The sequence below is a fragment of the Pantherophis guttatus genome, chromosome 16 (assembly GCF_059756535.1).
Source record: "Pantherophis guttatus breed Tessera chromosome 16, ASM5975653v1, whole genome shotgun sequence".
In the NCBI taxonomy this organism is placed as follows: domain Eukaryota; kingdom Metazoa; phylum Chordata; class Lepidosauria; order Squamata; family Colubridae; genus Pantherophis; species Pantherophis guttatus.
Window position 1 is genome coordinate 17,113,019 of NC_142078.1, and position 18,177 is coordinate 17,131,195.

Sequence of the window (18,177 nt, forward strand, 5' to 3'; positions counted from 1 at the left end):
AACGGACACCAGGATGAGTTTCAGGATGAAATTCCATGTCTAAAAATGGTGTTGCTTCAACTTTTTAAAAATCAAGCCTTTTTGGTGCCAGGAGAAGAAAAGGCTTTACTCCACGGTCAGGAAAAATCCTGCCCAGGAACCAAAATGTTTTTTGAAGCCAAATTTTTTTTTTGAAACCAAATGCAAAAACGGACACCAGGATGAGTTTCCTGATGAAATTCCATGTCTAAAAATGGTGTTGCTTCAACTTTTTAAAAATCAACCCTTTTTGGTGCCAGGAGAAGAAAAGGCTTTACTCCACGGTCAGGAAAAATCCTGCCCAGGAACCAAAATGTTTTTTGAAGCCAAATTTTTTTTTTGAAACCAAATGCAAAAACGGACACCAGGATGAGTTTCAGGATGAAATTCCATGTCTAAAAATGGTGTTGCTTCAACTTTTAAAAAATCAAGCCTTTTTGGTGCCAGGAGAAGAAAAGGCTTTACTCCACGGTCAGGAAAAATCCTGCCCAGGAACCAAAATGTTTTTTGAAGCCAAATTTTTTTTTTTGAAACCAAATACAAAAACGGACACCAGGATGAGTTTCAGGATGAAATTCCATGTCTAAAAATGGTGTTGCTTCAACTTTTTAAAAATCAAGCCTTTTTGGTGCCAGGAGAAGAAAAGGCTATACTCCACGGTCAGGAAAAATCCTGCCCAGGAACCAAAATGTTTTTTGAAGCCAAATTTTTTTTTGAAACCAAATGCAAAAACGGACACCAGGATGAGTTTCAGGATGAAATTCCATGTCTAAAAATGGTGTTGCTTCAACTTTTTAAAAATCAAGCCTTTTTGGTGCCAGGAGAAGAAAAGGCTTTACTCCACGGTCAGGAAAAATCCTGCCCAGGAACCAAAATGTTTTTTGAAGCCAAATTTTTTTTTTGAAACCAAATACAAAAACGGACACCAGGATGAGTTTCAGGATGAAATTCCATGTCTAAAAATGGTGTTGCTTCAACTTTTTAAAAATCAAGCCTTTTTGGTGCCAGGAGAAGAAAAGGCTTTACTCCACGGTCAGGAAAAATCCTGCCCAGGAACCAAAATGTTTTTTGAAGCCAAATTTTTTTTTTGAAACCAGATGCAAAAACGGACACCAGGATGAGTTTCAGGATGAAATTCCATGTCTAAAAATGGTGTTGCTTCAACTTTTTAAAAATCAACCCTTTTTGGTGCCAGGAGAAGAAAAGGCTTTACTCCACGGTCAGGAAAAATCCTGCCCAGGAACCAAAATGTTTTTTGAAGCCAAATTTTTTTTTTGAAACCAAATGCAAAAACGGACACCAGGATGAGTTTCAGGATGAAATTCCATGTCTAAAAATGGTGTTGCTTCAACTTTTTAAAAATCAAGCCTTTTTGGTGCCAGGAGAAGAAAAGGCTTTACTCCACGGTCAGGAAAAATCCTGCCCAGGAACCAAAATGTTTTTTGAAGCCAAATTTTTTTTTTGAAACCAGATGCAAAAACGGACACCAGGATGAGTTTCAGGATGAAATTCCATGTCTAAAAATGGTGTTGCTTCAACTTTTTAAAAATCAAGCCTTTTTGGTGCCAGGAGAAGAAAAGGCTATACTCCACGGTCAGGAAAAATCCTGCCCAGGAACCAAAATGTTTTTTGAAGCCAAATTTTTTTTTTGAAACCAAATGCAAAAACGGACACCAGGATGAGTTTCAGGATGAAATTCCATGTCTAAAAATGGTGTTGCTTCAACTTTTTAAAAATCAAGCCTTTTTGGTGCCAGGAGAAGAAAAGGCTTTACTCCACGGTCAGGAAAAATCCTGCCCAGGAACCAAAATGTTTTTTGAAGCCAAATTTTTTTTTTGAAACCAAATGCAAAAACGGACACCAGGATGAGTTTCCTGATGAAATTCCATGTCTAAAAATGGTGTTGCTTCAACTTTTTAAAAATCAACCCTTTTTGGTGCCAGGAGAAGAAAAGGCTTTACTCCACGGTCAGGAAAAATCCTGCCCAGGAACCAAAATGTTTTTTGAAGCCAAATTTTTTTTTTGAAACCAAATGCAAAAACGGACACCAGGATGAGTTTCAGGATGAAATTCCATGTCTAAAAATGGTGTTGCTTCAACTTTTTAAAAATCAAGCCTTTTTGGTGCCAGGAGAAGAAAAGGCTATACTCCACGGTCAGGAAAAATCCTGCCAAGGAACCAAAATGTTTTTTGAAGCCAAATTTTTTTTTGAAACCAAATGCAAAAACGGACACCAGGATGAGTTTCAGGATGAAATTCCATGTCTAAAAATGGTGTTGCTTCAACTTTTTAAAAATCAAGCCTTTTTGGTGCCAGGAGAAGAAAAGGCTTTACTCCACGGTCAGGAAAAATCCTGCCCAGGAACCAAAATGTTTTTTGAAGCCAAATTTTTTTTTTGAAACCAAATACAAAAACGGACACCAGGATGAGTTTCAGGATGAAATTCCATGTCTAAAAATGGTGTTGCTTCAACTTTTTAAAAATCAAGCCTTTTTGGTGCCAGGAGAAGAAAAGGCTTTACTCCACGGTCAGGAAAAATCCTGCCAAGGAACCAAAATGTTTTTTGAAGCCAAATTTTTTTTTTGAAACCAAATACAAAAACGGACACCAGGATGAGTTTCAGGATGAAATTCCATGTCTAAAAATGGTGTTGCTTCAACTTTTTAAAAATCAAGCCTTTTTGGTGCCAGGAGAAGAAAAGACTTTACTCCACGGTCAGGAAAAATCCTGCCCAGGAACCAAAATGTTTTTTGAAGCCAAATTTTTTTTTTGAAACCAGATGCAAAAACGGACACCAGGATGAGTTTCAGGATGAAATTCCATGTCTAAAAATGGTGTTGCTTCAACTTTTTAAAAATCAACCCTTTTTGGTGCCAGGAGAAGAAAAGGCTTTACTCCACGGTCAGGAAAAATCCTGCCCAGGAACCAAAATGTTTTTTGAAGCCAAATTTTTTTTTTGAAACCAAATGCAAAAACGGACACCAGGATGAGTTTCAGGATGAAATTCCATGTCTAAAAATGGTGTTGCTTCAACTTTTTAAAAATCAAGCCTTTTTGGTGCCAGGAGAAGAAAAGGCTTTACTCCACGGTCAGGAAAAATCCTGCCCAGGAACCAAAATGTTTTTTGAAGCCAAATTTTTTTTTTGAAACCAAATGCAAAAACGGACACCAGGATGAGTTTCCTGATGAAATTCCATGTCTAAAAATGGTGTTGCTTCAACTTTTTAAAAATCAACCCTTTTTGGTGCCAGGAGAAGAAAAGGCTTTACTCCACGGTCAGGAAAAATCCTGCCCAGGAACCAAAATGTTTTTTGAAGCCAAATTTTTTTTTTGAAACCAAATGCAAAAACGGACACCAGGATGAGTTTCAGGATGAAATTCCATGTCTAAAAATGGTGTTGCTTCAACTTTTTAAAAATCAAGCCTTTTTGGTGCCAGGAGAAGAAAAGGCTATACTCCACGGTCAGGAAAAATCCTGCCCAGGAACCAAAATGTTTTTTGAAGCCAAATTTTTTTTTTGAAACCAGATGCAAAAACGGACACCAGGATGAGTTTCAGGATGAAATTCCATGTCTAAAAATGGTGTTGCTTCAACTTTTAAAAATCAAGCCTTTTTGGTGCCAGGAGAAGAAAAGGCTATACTCCACGGTCAGGAAAAATCCTGCCCAGGAACCAAAATGTTTTTTGAAGCCAAATTTTTTTTTTGAAACCAAATGCAAAAACGGACACCAGGATGAGTTTCAGGATGAAATTCCATGTCTAAAAATGGTGTTGCTTCAACTTTTTAAAAATCAAGCCTTTTTGGTGCCAGGAGAAGAAAAGGCTTTACTCCACGGTCAGGAAAAATCCTGCCCAGGAACCAAAATGTTTTTTGAAGCCAAATTTTTTTTTTGAAACCAAATGCAAAAACGGACACCAGGATGAGTTTCCTGATGAAATTCCATGTCTAAAAATGGTGTTGCTTCAACTTTTTAAAAATCAACCCTTTTTGGTGCCAGGAGAAGAAAAGGCTTTACTCCACGGTCAGGAAAAATCCTGCCCAGGAACCAAAATGTTTTTTGAAGCCAAATTTTTTTTTTGAAACCAAATGCAAAAACGGACACCAGGATGAGTTTCAGGATGAAATTCCATGTCTAAAAATGGTGTTGCTTCAACTTTTAAAAAATCAAGCCTTTTTGGTGCCAGGAGAAGAAAAGGCTTTACTCCACGGTCAGGAAAAATCCTGCCCAGGAACCAAAATGTTTTTTGAAGCCAAATTTTTTTTTTTGAAACCAAATACAAAAACGGACACCAGGATGAGTTTCAGGATGAAATTCCATGTCTAAAAATGGTGTTGCTTCAACTTTTTAAAAATCAAGCCTTTTTGGTGCCAGGAGAAGAAAAGGCTATACTCCACGGTCAGGAAAAATCCTGCCCAGGAACCAAAATGTTTTTTGAAGCCAAATTTTTTTTTGAAACCAAATGCAAAAACGGACACCAGGATGAGTTTCAGGATGAAATTCCATGTCTAAAAATGGTGTTGCTTCAACTTTTTAAAAATCAAGCCTTTTTGGTGCCAGGAGAAGAAAAGGCTTTACTCCACGGTCAGGAAAAATCCTGCCCAGGAACCAAAATGTTTTTTGAAGCCAAATTTTTTTTTTGAAACCAAATACAAAAACGGACACCAGGATGAGTTTCAGGATGAAATTCCATGTCTAAAAATGGTGTTGCTTCAACTTTTTAAAAATCAAGCCTTTTTGGTGCCAGGAGAAGAAAAGGCTTTACTCCACGGTCAGGAAAAATCCTGCCCAGGAACCAAAATGTTTTTTGAAGCCAAATTTTTTTTTTGAAACCAGATGCAAAAACGGACACCAGGATGAGTTTCAGGATGAAATTCCATGTCTAAAAATGGTGTTGCTTCAACTTTTTAAAAATCAACCCTTTTTGGTGCCAGGAGAAGAAAAGGCTTTACTCCACGGTCAGGAAAAATCCTGCCCAGGAACCAAAATGTTTTTTGAAGCCAAATTTTTTTTTTGAAACCAAATGCAAAAACGGACACCAGGATGAGTTTCAGGATGAAATTCCATGTCTAAAAATGGTGTTGCTTCAACTTTTTAAAAATCAAGCCTTTTTGGTGCCAGGAGAAGAAAAGGCTTTACTCCACGGTCAGGAAAAATCCTGCCCAGGAACCAAAATGTTTTTTGAAGCCAAATTTTTTTTTTGAAACCAAATACAAAAACGGACACCAGGATGAGTTTCAGGATGAAATTCCATGTCTAAAAACGGTGTTGCTTCAACTTTTTAAAAATCAAGCCTTTTTGGTGCCAGGAGAAGAAAAGGCTTTACTCCACGGTCAGGAAAAATCCTGCCCAGGAACCAAAATGTTTTTTGAAGCCAAATTTTTTTTTTGAAACCAGATGCAAAAACGGACACCAGGATGAGTTTCAGGATGAAATTCCATGTCTAAAAATGGTGTTGCTTCAACTTTTTAAAAATCAACCCTTTTTGGTGCCAGGAGAAGAAAAGGCTTTACTCCACGGTCAGGAAAAATCCTGCCCAGGAACCAAAATGTTTTTTGAAGCCAAATTTTTTTTTTGAAACCAAATGCAAAAACGGACACCAGGATGAGTTTCAGGATGAAATTCCATGTCTAAAAATGGTGTTGCTTCAACTTTTTAAAAATCAAGCCTTTTTGGTGCCAGGAGAAGAAAAGGCTTTACTCCACGGTCAGGAAAAATCCTGCCCAGGAACCAAAATGTTTTTTGAAGCCAAATTTTTTTTTTGAAACCAGATGCAAAAACGGACACCAGGATGAGTTTCAGGATGAAATTCCATGTCTAAAAATGGTGTTGCTTCAACTTTTTAAAAATCAACCCTTTTTGGTGCCAGGAGAAGAAAAGGCTATACTCCACGGTCAGGAAAAATCCTGCCCAGGAACCAAAATGTTTTTTGAAGCCAAATTTTTTTTTTGAAACCAAATGCAAAAACGGACACCAGGATGAGTTTCAGGATGAAATTCCATGTCTAAAAATGGTGTTGCTTCAACTTTTTAAAAATCAAGCCTTTTTGGTGCCAGGAGAAGAAAAGGCTTTACTCCACGGTCAGGAAAAATCCTGCCCAGGAACCAAAATGTTTTTTGAAGCCAAATTTTTTTTTTGAAACCAAATGCAAAAACGGACACCAGGATGAGTTTCCTGATGAAATTCCATGTCTAAAAATGGTGTTGCTTCAACTTTTTAAAAATCAACCCTTTTTGGTGCCAGGAGAAGAAAAGGCTTTACTCCACGGTCAGGAAAAATCCTGCCCAGGAACCAAAATGTTTTTTGAAGCCAAATTTTTTTTTTGAAACCAAATGCAAAAACGGACACCAGGATGAGTTTCAGGATGAAATTCCATGTCTAAAAATGGTGTTGCTTCAACTTTTTAAAAATCAAGCCTTTTTGGTGCCAGGAGAAGAAAAGGCTATACTCCACGGTCAGGAAAAATCCTGCCCAGGAACCAAAATGTTTTTTGAAGACAAATTTTTTTTTTGAAACCAAATGCAAAAACGGACACCAGGATGAGTTTCAGGATGAAATTCCATGTCTAAAAATGGTGTTGCTTCAACTTTTTAAAAATCAAGCCTTTTTGGTGCCAGGAGAAGAAAAGGCTTTACTCCACGGTCAGGAAAATCCTGCCCAGGAACCAAAATGTTTTTTGAAGCCAAATTTTTTTTTTGAAACCAAATACAAAAACGGACACCAGGATGAGTTTCAGGATGAAATTCCATGTCTAAAAATGGTGTTGCTTCAACTTTTTAAAAATCAAGCCTTTTTGGTGCCAGGAGAAGAAAAGGCTATACTCCACGGTCAGAAAAAATCCTGCCCAGGAACCAAAATGTTTTTTGAAGCCAAATTTTTTTTTTGAAACCAAATGCAAAAACGGACACCAGGATGAGATTAAGGATGAAATTCCATGTCTAAAAATGGTGTTGCTTCAACTTTTTAAAAATCAAGCCTTTTTGGTGCCAGGAGAAGAAAAGGCTTTACTCCACGGTCAGGAAAAATCCTGCCCAGGAACCAAAATGTTTTTTGAAGCCAATTTTTTTTTTGAAACCAAATACAAAAACGGACACCAGGATGAGTTTCCTGATGAAATTCCATGTCTAAAAATGGTGTTGCTTCAACTTTTTAAAAATCAAGCCTTTTTGGTGCCAGGAGAAGAAAAGGCTATACTCCACGGTCAGGAAAAATCCTGCCCAGGAACCAAAATGTTTTTTGAAGCCAAATTTTTTTTTTGAAACCAAATACAAAAACGGACACCAGGATGAGTTTCAGGATGAAATTCCATGTCTAAAAATGGTGTTGCTTCAACTTTTTAAAAATCAAGCCTTTTTGGTGCCAGGAGAAGAAAAGGCTATACTCCACGGTCAGGAAAAATCCTGCCCAGGAACCAAAATGTTTTTTGAAGCCAAATTTTTTTTTTGAAACCAAATACAAAAACGGACACCAGGATGAGTTTCAGGATGAAATTCCATGTCTAAAAATGGTGTTGCTTCAACTTTTTAAAAATCAAGCCTTTTTGGTGCCAGGAGAAGAAAAGGCTTTACTCCACGGTCAGGAAAAATCCTGCCCAGGAACCAAAATGTTTTTTGAAGCCAAATTTTTTTTTTGAAACCAAATGCAAAAACGGACACCAGGATGAGTTTCAGGATGAAATTCCATGTCTAAAAATGGTGTTGCTTCAACTTTTTAAAAATCAAGCCTTTTTGGTGCCAGGAGAAGAAAAGGCTATACTCCACGGTCAGGAAAAATCCTGCCCAGGAACCAAAATGTTTTTTGAAGCCAAATTTTTTTTTCAAACCAAATACAAAAACGGACACCAGGATGAGTTTCAGGATGAAATTCCATGTCTAAAAATGGTGTTGCTTCAACTTTTTAAAAATCAAGCCTTTTTGGTGCCAGGAGAAGAAAAGGCTATACTCCACGGTCAGGAAAAATCCTGCCCAGGAACCAAAATGTTTTTTGAAGCCAAATTTTTTTTTTGAAACCAAATGCAAAAACGGACACCAGGATGAGTTTCAGGATGAAATTCCATGTCTAAAAATGGTGTTGCTTCAACTTTTAAAAAATCAAGCCTTTTTGGTGCCAGGAGAAGAAAAGGCTTTACTCCACGGTCAGGAAAAATCCTGCCCAGGAACCAAAATGTTTTTTGAAGCCAAATTTTTTTTTTTGAAACCAAATACAAAAACGGACACCAGGATGAGTTTCAGGATGAAATTCCATGTCTAAAAATGGTGTTGCTTCAACTTTTAAAAAATCAAGCCTTTTTGGTGCCAGGAGAAGAAAAGGCTTTACTCCACGGTCAGGAAAAATCCTGCCCAGGAACCAAAATGTTTTTTGAAGCCAAATTTTTTTTTTGAAACCAAATACAAAAACGGACACCAGGATGAGTTTCAGGATGAAATTCCATGTCTAAAAATGGTGTTGCTTCAACTTTTTAAAAATCAACCCTTTTTGGTGCCAGGAGAAGAAAAGGCTTTACTCCACGGTCAGGAAAAATCCTGCCCAGGAACCAAAATGTTTTTTGAAGCCAAATTTTTTTTTTGAAACCAAATGCAAAAACGGACACCAGGATGAGTTTCAGGATGAAATTCCATGTCTAAAAATGGTGTTGCTTCAACTTTTTAAAAATCAAGCCTTTTTGGTGCCAGGAGAAGAAAAGGCTATACTCCACGGTCAGGAAAAATCCTGCCCAGGAACCAAAATGTTTTTTGAAGACAAAATTTTTTTTTGAAACCAAATGCAAAAACGGACACCAGGATGAGTTTCAGGATGAAATTCCATGTCTAAAAATGGTGTTGCTTCAACTTTTTAAAAATCAAGCCTTTTTGGTGCCAGGATTAGAAAAGGCTTTACTCCACGGTCAGGAAAATCCTGCCCAGGAACCAAAATGTTTTTTGAAGCCAAATTTTTTTTTTGAAACCAAATACAAAAACGGACACCAGGATGAGTTTCAGGATGAAATTCCATGTCTAAAAATGGTGTTGCTTCAACTTTTTAAAAATCAAGCCTTTTTGGTGCCAGGAGAAGAAAAGGCTATACTCCACGGTCAGAAAAAATCCTGCCCAGGAACCAAAATGTTTTTTGAAGCCAAATTTTTTTTTTTGAAACCAAATGCAAAAACGGACACCAGGATGAGATTAAGGATGAAATTCCATGTCTAAAAATGGTGTTGCTTCAACTTTTTAAAAATCAAGCCTTTTTGGTGCCAGGAGAAGAAAAGGCTTTACTCCACGGTCAGGAAAATCCTGCCCAGGAACCAAAATGTTTTTTGAAGCCAAATTTTTTTTTTGAAACCAAATACAAAAACGGACACCAGGATGAGTTTCAGGATGAAATTCCATGTCTAAAAATGGTGTTGCTTCAACTTTTTAAAAATCAAGCCTTTTTGGTGCCAGGAGAAGAAAAGGCTATACTCCACGGTCAGAAAAAATCCTGCCCAGGAACCAAAATGTTTTTTGAAGCCAAATTTTTTTTTTTGAAACCAAATGCAAAAACGGACACCAGGATGAGATTAAGGATGAAATTCCATGTCTAAAAATGGTGTTGCTTCAACTTTTTAAAAATCAAGCCTTTTTGGTGCCAGGAGAAGAAAAGGCTTTACTCCACGGTCAGGAAAATCCTGCCCAGGAACCAAAATGTTTTTTGAAGCCAAATTTTTTTTTTGAAACCAAATACAAAAACGGACACCAGGATGAGTTTCAGGATGAAATTCCATGTCTAAAAATGGTGTTGCTTCAACTTTTAAAAAATCAAGCCTTTTTGGTGCCAGGAGAAGAAAAGGCTTTTCTCCACGGTCAGGAAAAATCCTGCCCAGGAACCAAAATGTTTTTTGAAGCCAAATTTTTTTTTCAAACCAAATGCAAAAACGGACACCAGGATGAGTTTCAGGATGAAATTCCATGTCTAAAAATGGTGTTGCTTCAACTTTTTAAATATCAAGCCTTTTTGGTGCCAGGAGAAGAAAAGGCTATACTCCACGGTCAGGAAAAATCCTGCCCAGGAACCAAAATGTTTTTTGAAGCCAAATTTTTTTTTTGAAACCAAATGCAAAAACGGACACCAGGATGAGTTTCAGGATGAAATTCCATGTCTAAAAATGGTGTTGCTTCAACTTTTTAAAAATCAAGCCTTTTTGGTGCCAGGAGAAGAAAAGGCTTTACTCCACGGTCAGGAAAAATCCTGCCCAGGAACCAAAATGTTTTTTGAAGCCAATTTTTTTTTTGAAACCAAATACAAAAACGGACACCAGGATGAGTTTCCTGATGAAATTCCATGTCTAAAAATGGTGTTGCTTCAACTTTTTAAAAATCAAGCCTTTTTGGTGCCAGGAGAAGAAAAGGCTATACTCCACGGTCAGGAAAAATCCTGCCCAGGAACCAAAATGTTTTTTGAAGCCAAATTTTTTTTTTGAAACCAAATACAAAAACGGACGCCAGGATGAGTTTCAGGATGAAATTCCATGTCTAAAAATGGTGTTGCTTCAACTTTTTAAAAATCAAGCCTTTTTGGTGCCAGGAGAAGAAAAGGCTATACTCCACGGTCAGGAAAAATCCTGCCCAGGAACCAAAATGTTTTTTGAAGCCAAATTTTTTTTTTGAAACCAAATACAAAAACGGACACCAGGATGAGTTTCAGGATGAAATTCCATGTCTAAAAATGGTGTTGCTTCAACTTTTTAAAAATCAAGCCTTTTTGGTGCCAGGAGAAGAAAAGGCTTTACTCCACGGTCAGGAAAAATCCTGCCCAGGAACCAAAATGTTTTTTGAAGCCAAATTTTTTTTTTGAAACCAAATGCAAAAACGGACACCAGGATGAGTTTCAGGATGAAATTCCATGTCTAAAAATGGTGTTGCTTCAACTTTTTAAAATCAAGCCTTTTTGGTGCCAGGAGAAGAAAAGGCTATACTCCACGGTCAGGAAAAATCCTGCCCAGGAACCAAAATGTTTTTTGAAGCCAAATTTTTTTTTCAAACCAAATACAAAAACGGACACCAGGATGAGTTTCAGGATGAAATTCCATGTCTAAAAATGGTGTTGCTTCAACTTTTTAAAAATCAAGCCTTTTTGGTGCCAGGAGAAGAAAAGGCTTTACTCCACGGTCAGGAAAAATCCTGCCCAGGAACCAAAATGTTTTTTGAAGCCAATTTTTTTTTTGAAACCAAATACAAAAACGGACACCAGGATGAGTTTCCTGATGAAATTCCATGTCTAAAAATGGTGTTGCTTCAACTTTTTAAAAATCAAGCCTTTTTGGTGCCAGGAGAAGAAAAGGCTATACTCCACGGTCAGGAAAAATCCTGCCCAGGAACCAAAATGTTTTTTGAAGCCAAATTTTTTTTTTGAAACCAAATACAAAAACGGACACCAGGATGAGTTTCAGGATGAAATTCCATGTCTAAAAATGGTGTTGCTTCAACTTTTTAAAAATCAAGCCTTTTTGGTGCCAGGAGAAGAAAAGGCTTTACTCCACGGTCAGGAAAAATCCTGCCCAGGAACCAAAATGTTTTTTGAAGCCAAATTTTTTTTTTGAAACCAAATACAAAAACGGACACCAGGATGAGTTTCAGGATGAAATTCCATGTCTAAAAATGGTGTTGCTTCAACTTTTTAAAAATCAAGCCTTTTTGGTGCCAGGAGAAGAAAAGGCTTTACTCCACGGTCAGGAAAAATCCTGCCCAGGAACCAAAATGTTTTTTGAAGCCAAATTTTTTTTTTGAAACCAAATGCAAAAACGGACACCAGGATGAGTTTCAGGATGAAATTCCATGTCTAAAAATGGTGTTGCTTCAACTTTTTAAAAATCAAGCCTTTTTGGTGCCAGGAGAAGAAAAGGCTATACTCCACGGTCACGAAAAATCCTGCCCAGGAACCAAAATGTTTTTTGAAGCCAAATTTTTTTTTTGAAACCAAATGCAAAAACGGACACCAGGATGAGTTTCAGGATGAAATTCCATGTCTAAAAATGGTGTTGCTTCAACTTTTTAAAAATCAAGCCTTTTTGGTGCCAGAAGAAGAAAAGGCTTTACTCTACGGTCAGGAAAAATCCTGCCCAGGAACCAAAATGTTTTTTGAAGCCAAATTTTTTTTTTGAAACCAAATGCAAAAACGGACACCAGGATGAGTTTCAGGATGAAATTCCATGTCTAAAAATGGTGTTGCTTCAACTTTTAAAAAATCAAGCCTTTTTGGTGCCAGGAGAAAAAAAGGCTATACTCCACGGTCAGGAAAAATCCTGCCCAGGAACCAAAATGTTTTTTGAAGCCAAATTTTTTTTTTGAAACCAAATGCAAAAACGGACACCAGGATGAGTTTCAGGATGAAATTCCATGTCTAAAAATGGTGTTGCTTCAACTTTTTAAAAATCAAGCCTTTTTGGTGCCAGGAGAAGAAAAGGCTTTACTCCACGGTCAGGAAAAATCCTGCCCAGGAACCAAAATGTTTTTTGAAGCCAAATTTTTTTTTGAAACCAAATACAAAAACGGACACCAGGATGAGTTTCAGGATGAAATTCCATGTCTAAAAATGGTGTTGCTTCAACTTTTTAAAAATCAAGCCTTTTTGGTGCCAGGAGAAGAAAAGGCTTTACTCCACGGTCAGGAAAAATCCTGCCCAGGAACCAAAATGTTTTTTGAAGCCAAATTTTTTTTTTGAAACCAGATGCAAAAACGGACACCAGGATGAGTTTCAGGATGAAATTCCATGTCTAAAAATGGTGTTGCTTCAACTTTTTAAAAATCAACCCTTTTTGGTGCCAGGAGAAGAAAAGGCTTTACTCCACGGTCAGGAAAAATCCTGCCCAGGAACCAAAATGTTTTTTGAAGCCAAATTTTTTTTTTGAAACCAAATGCAAAAACGGACACCAGGATGAGTTTCAGGATGAAATTCCATGTCTAAAAATGGTGTTGCTTCAACTTTTTAAAAATCAAGCCTTTTTGGTGCCAGGAGAAGAGAAGGCTATACTCCACGGTCAGGAAAAATCCTGCCCAGGAACCAAAATGTTTTTTGAAGCCAAATTTTTTTTTTGAAACCAAATGCAAAAACGGACACCAGGATGAGTTTCAGGATGAAATTCCATGTCTAAAAATGGTGTTGCTTCAACTTTTTAAAAATCAAGCCTTTTTGGTGCCAGGAGAAGAAAAGGCTATACTCCACGGTCAGGAAAAATCCTGCCCAGGAACCAAAATGTTTTTTGAAGCCAAATTTTTTTTTTGAAACCAAATGCAAAAACGGACACCAGGATGAGTTTCCTGATGAAATTCCATGTCTAAAAATGGTGTTGCTTCAACTTTTTAAAAATCAACCCTTTTTGGTGCCAGGAGAAGAAAAGGCTTTTCTCTACGGTCAGGAAAAATCCTGCCCAGGAACCAAAATGTTTTTTGAAGCCAAATTTTTTTTTTGAAACCAAATACAAAAACGGACACCAGGATGAGTTTCAGGATGAAATTCCATGTCTAAAAATGGTGTTGCTTCAACTTTTTAAAAATCAAGCCTTTTTGGTGCCAGGAGAAGAAAAGGCTATATACTCCACGGTCAGGAAAAATCCTGCCCAGGAACCAAAATGTTTTTTGAAGCCAAATTTTTTTTTTGAAACCAAATGCAAAAACGGACACCAGGATGAGTTTCAGGATGAAATTCCATGTCTAAAAATGGTGTTGCTTCAACTTTTCAAAAATCAAGCCTTTTTGGTGCCAGGAGAAGAAAAGGCTTTACTCCACGGTCAGGAAAAATCCTGCCCAGGAACCAAAATGTTTTTTGAAGCCAAATTTTTTTTTTGAAACCAAATGCAAAAACGGACACCAGGATGAGTTTCAGGATGAAATTCCATGTCTAAAAATGGTGTTGCTTCAACTTTTTAAAAATCAAGCCTTTTTGGTGCCAGGAGAAGAAAAGGCTATACTCCACGGTCAGGAAAAATCCTGCCCAGGAACCAAAATGTTTTTTGAAGCCAAATTTTTTTTTTGAAACCAGATGCAAAAACGGACACCAGGATGAGTTTCAGGATGAAATTCCATGTCTAAAAATGGTGTTGCTTCAACTTTTTAAAAATCAAGCCTTTTTGGTGCCAGGAGAAGAAAAGGCTATATTCCACGGTCAGGAAAAATCCTGCCCAGGAACCAAAATGTTTTTTGAAGCCAAATTTTTTTTTTGAAACCAAATACAAAAACGGACACCAGGATGAGTTTCAGGATGAAATTCCATGTCTAAAAATGGTGTTGCTTCAACTTTTTAAAAATCAAGCCTTTTTGGTGCCAGGAGAAGAAAAGGCTATACTCCACGGTCAGGAAAAATCCTGCCCAGGAACCAAAATGTTTTTTGAAGCCAATTTTTTTTTTGAAACCAAATGCAAAAACGGACACCAGGATGAGTTTCAGGATGAAATTCCATGTCTAAAAATGGTGTTGCTTCAACTTTTTAAAAATCAAGCCTTTTTGGTGCCAGGAGAAGAGAAGGCTATACTCCACGGTCAGGAAAAATCCTGCCCAGGAACCAAAATGTTTTTTGAAGCCAAATTTTTTTTTTGAAACCAAATGCAAAAACGGACACCAGGATGAGTTTCAGGATGAAATTCCATGTCTAAAAATGGTGTTGCTTCAACTTTTTAAAAATCAAGCCTTTTTGGTGCCAGGAGAAGAAAAGGCTATACTCCACGGTCAGGAAAAATCCTGCCCAGGAACCAAAATGTTTTTTGAAGCCAAATTTTTTTTTTGAAACCAAATGCAAAAACGGACACCAGGATGAGTTTCCTGATGAAATTCCATGTCTAAAAATGGTGTTGCTTCAACTTTTTAAAAATCAACCCTTTTTGGTGCCAGGAGAAGAAAAGGCTTTACTCCACGGTCAGGAAAAATCCTGCCCAGGAACCAAAAAGTTTTTTGAAGCCAAATTTTTTTTTTGAAACCAAATGCAAAAACGGACACCAGGATGAGTTTCAGGATGAAATTCCATGTCTAAAAATGGTGTTGCTTCAACTTTTTAAAAATCAAGCCTTTTTGGTGCCAGGAGAAGAAAAGGCTATACTCCACGGTCAGGAAAAATCCTGCCCAGGAACCAAAATGTTTTTTGAAGCCAAATTTTTTTTTTGAAACCAAATGCAAAAACGGACACCAGGATGAGTTTCAGGATGAAATTCCATGTCTAAAAATGGTGTTGCTTCAACTTTTTAAAAATCAAGCCTTTTTGGTGCCAGGAAAAATCCTGCCCAGGAACCAAAATGTTTTTTGAAGCCAAATTTTTTTTTTGAAACCAAATGCAAAAACGGACACCAGGATGAGTTTCAGGATGAAATTCCATGTCTAAAAATGGTGTTGCTTCAACTTTTTAAAAATCAAGCCTTTTTGGTGCCAGGAGAAGAAAAGGCTTTACTCCACGGTCAGGAAAAATCCTGCCCAGGAACCAAAATGTTTTTTGAAGCCAAATTTTTTTTTTGAAACCAAATGCAAAAACGGACACCAGGATGAGTTTCAGGATGAAATTCCATGTCTAAAAATGGTGTTGCTTCAACTTTTTAAAAATCAAGCCTTTTTGGTGCCAGGAGAAGAAAAGGCTTTTCTCCACGGTCAGGAAAAATCCTGCCCAGGAACCAAAATGTTTTTTGAAGCCAAATTTTTTTTTTGAAACCAAATACAAAAACGGACACCAGGATGAGTTTCAGGATGAAATTCCATGTCTAAAAATGGTGTTGCTTCAACTGTTTAAAAATCAAGCCTTTTTGGTGCCAGGAGAAGAAAAGGCTATACTCCACGGTCAGGAAAAATCCTGCCCAGGAACCAAAATGTTTTTTGAAGCCAAATTTTTTTTTTGAAACCAAATGCAAAAACGGACACCAGGATGAGTTTCAGGATGAAATTCCATGTCTAAAAATGGTGTTGCTTCAACTTTTTAAAAATCAAGCCTTTTTGGTGCCAGGAGAAGAAAAGGCTTTACTCCACGGTCAGGAAAAATCCTGCCCAGGAACCAAAATGTTTTTTGAAGCCAAATTTTTTTTTTGAAACCAAATGCAAAAACGGACACCAGGATGAGTTTCAGGATGAAATTCCATGTCTAAAAATGGTGTTGCTTCAACTTTTTAAAAATCAAGCCTTTTTGGTGCAAGGAGAAGAAAAGGCTTTACTCCACGGTCAGGAAAAATCCTGCCCAGGAACCAAAATGTTTTTTGAAGCCAAATTTTTTTTTTGAAACCAAATACAAAAACGGACACCAGGATGAGTTTCAGGATGAAATTCCATGTCTAAAAATGGTGTTGCTTCAACTTTTTAAAAATCAAGCCTTTTTGGTGCCAGGAGAAGAAAAGGCTATACTCCACGGTCAGGAAAAATCCTGCCCAGGAACCAAAATGTTTTTTGAAGCCAATTTTTTTTTTGAAACCAAATGCAAAAACGGACACCAGGATGAGTTTCAGGATGAAATTCCATGTCTAAAAATGGTGTTGCTTCAACTTTTTAAAAATCAAGCCTTTTTGGTGCCAGGAGAAGAAAAGGCTATATACTCCACGGTCAGGAAAAATCCTGCCCAGGAACCAAAATGTTTTTTGAAGCCAAATTTTTTTTTTGAAACCAAATACAAAAACGGACACCAGGATGAGTTTCAGGATGAAATTCCATGTCTAAAAATGGTGTTGCTTCAACTGTTTAAAAATCAAGCCTTTTTGGTGCCAGGAGAAGAAAAGGCTATACTCCACGGTCAGGAAAAATCCTGCCCAGGAACCAAAATGTTTTTTGAAGCCAAATTTTTTTTTTGAAACCAAATGCAAAAACGGACACCAGGATGAGTTTCAGGATGAAATTCCATGTCTAAAAATGGTGTTGCTTCAACTTTTTAAAAATCAAGCCTTTTTGGTGCCAGGAGAAGAAAAGGCTATATACTCCACGGTCAGGAAAAATCCTGCCCAGGAACCAAAATGTTTTTTGAAGCCAAATTTTTTTTTTGAAACCAAATACAAAAACGGACACCAGGATGAGTTTCAGGATGAAATTCCATGTCTAAAAATGGTGTTGCTTCAACTTTTTAAAAATCAAGCCTTTTTGGTGCCAGGAGAAGAAAAGGCTTTACTCCACGGTCAGGAAAAATCCTGCCCAGGAACCAAAATGTTTTTTGAAGCCAAATTTTTTTTTTGAAACCAAATACAAAAACGGACACCAGGATGAGTTTCAGGATGAAATTCCATGTCTAAAAATGGTGTTGCTTCAACTTTTTAAAAATCAAGCCTTTTTGGTGCCAGGAGAAGAAAAGGCTATACTCCACGGTCAGGAAAAATCCTGCCCAGGAACCAAAATGTTTTTTGAAGCCAAATTTTTTTTTTTGAAACCAAATGCAAAAACGGACACCAGGATGAGTTTCAGGATGAAATTCCATGTCTAAAAATGGTGTTGCTTCAACTTTCTAAAAATCAAGCCTTTTTGGTGCCAGGAGAAGAAAAGGCTATATACTCCACGGTCAGGAAAAATCCTGCCCAGGAACCAAAATGTTTTTTGAAGCCAATTTTTTTTTTTGAAACCAAATGCAAAAACGGACACCAGGATGAGTTTCAGGATGAAATTCCATGTCTAAAAATGGTGTTGCTTCAACTTTTTAAAAATCAAGCCTTTTTGGTGCCAGGAGAAGAAAAGGCTTTACTCTACGGTCAGGAAAAATCCTGCCCAGGAACCAAAATGTTTTTTGAAGCCAAATTTTTTTTTTGAAACCAAATGCAAAAACGGACACCAGGATGAGTTTCAGGATGAAATTCCATGTCTAAAAATGGTGTTGCTTCAACTTTTTAAAAATCAAGCCTTTTTGGTGCCAGGAGAAGAAAAGGCTTTTCTCCACGGTCAAGAAAAATCCTGCCCAGGAACCAAAATGTTTTTTGAAGCCAAATTTTTTTTTTGAAACCAAATACAAAAACGGACACCAGGATGAGTTTCAGGATGAAATTCCATGTCTAAAAATGGTGTTGCTTCAACTTTTTAAAAATCAAGCCTTTTTGGTGCCAGGAGAAGAAAAGGCTTTTCTCTACGGTCAGGAAAAATCCTGCCCAGGAACCAAAATGTTTTTTGAAGCCAAATTTTTTTTTTGAAACCAAATACAAAAACGGACACCAGGATGAGTTTCAGGATGAAATTCCATGTCTAAAAATGGTGTTGCTTCAACTTTTTAAAAA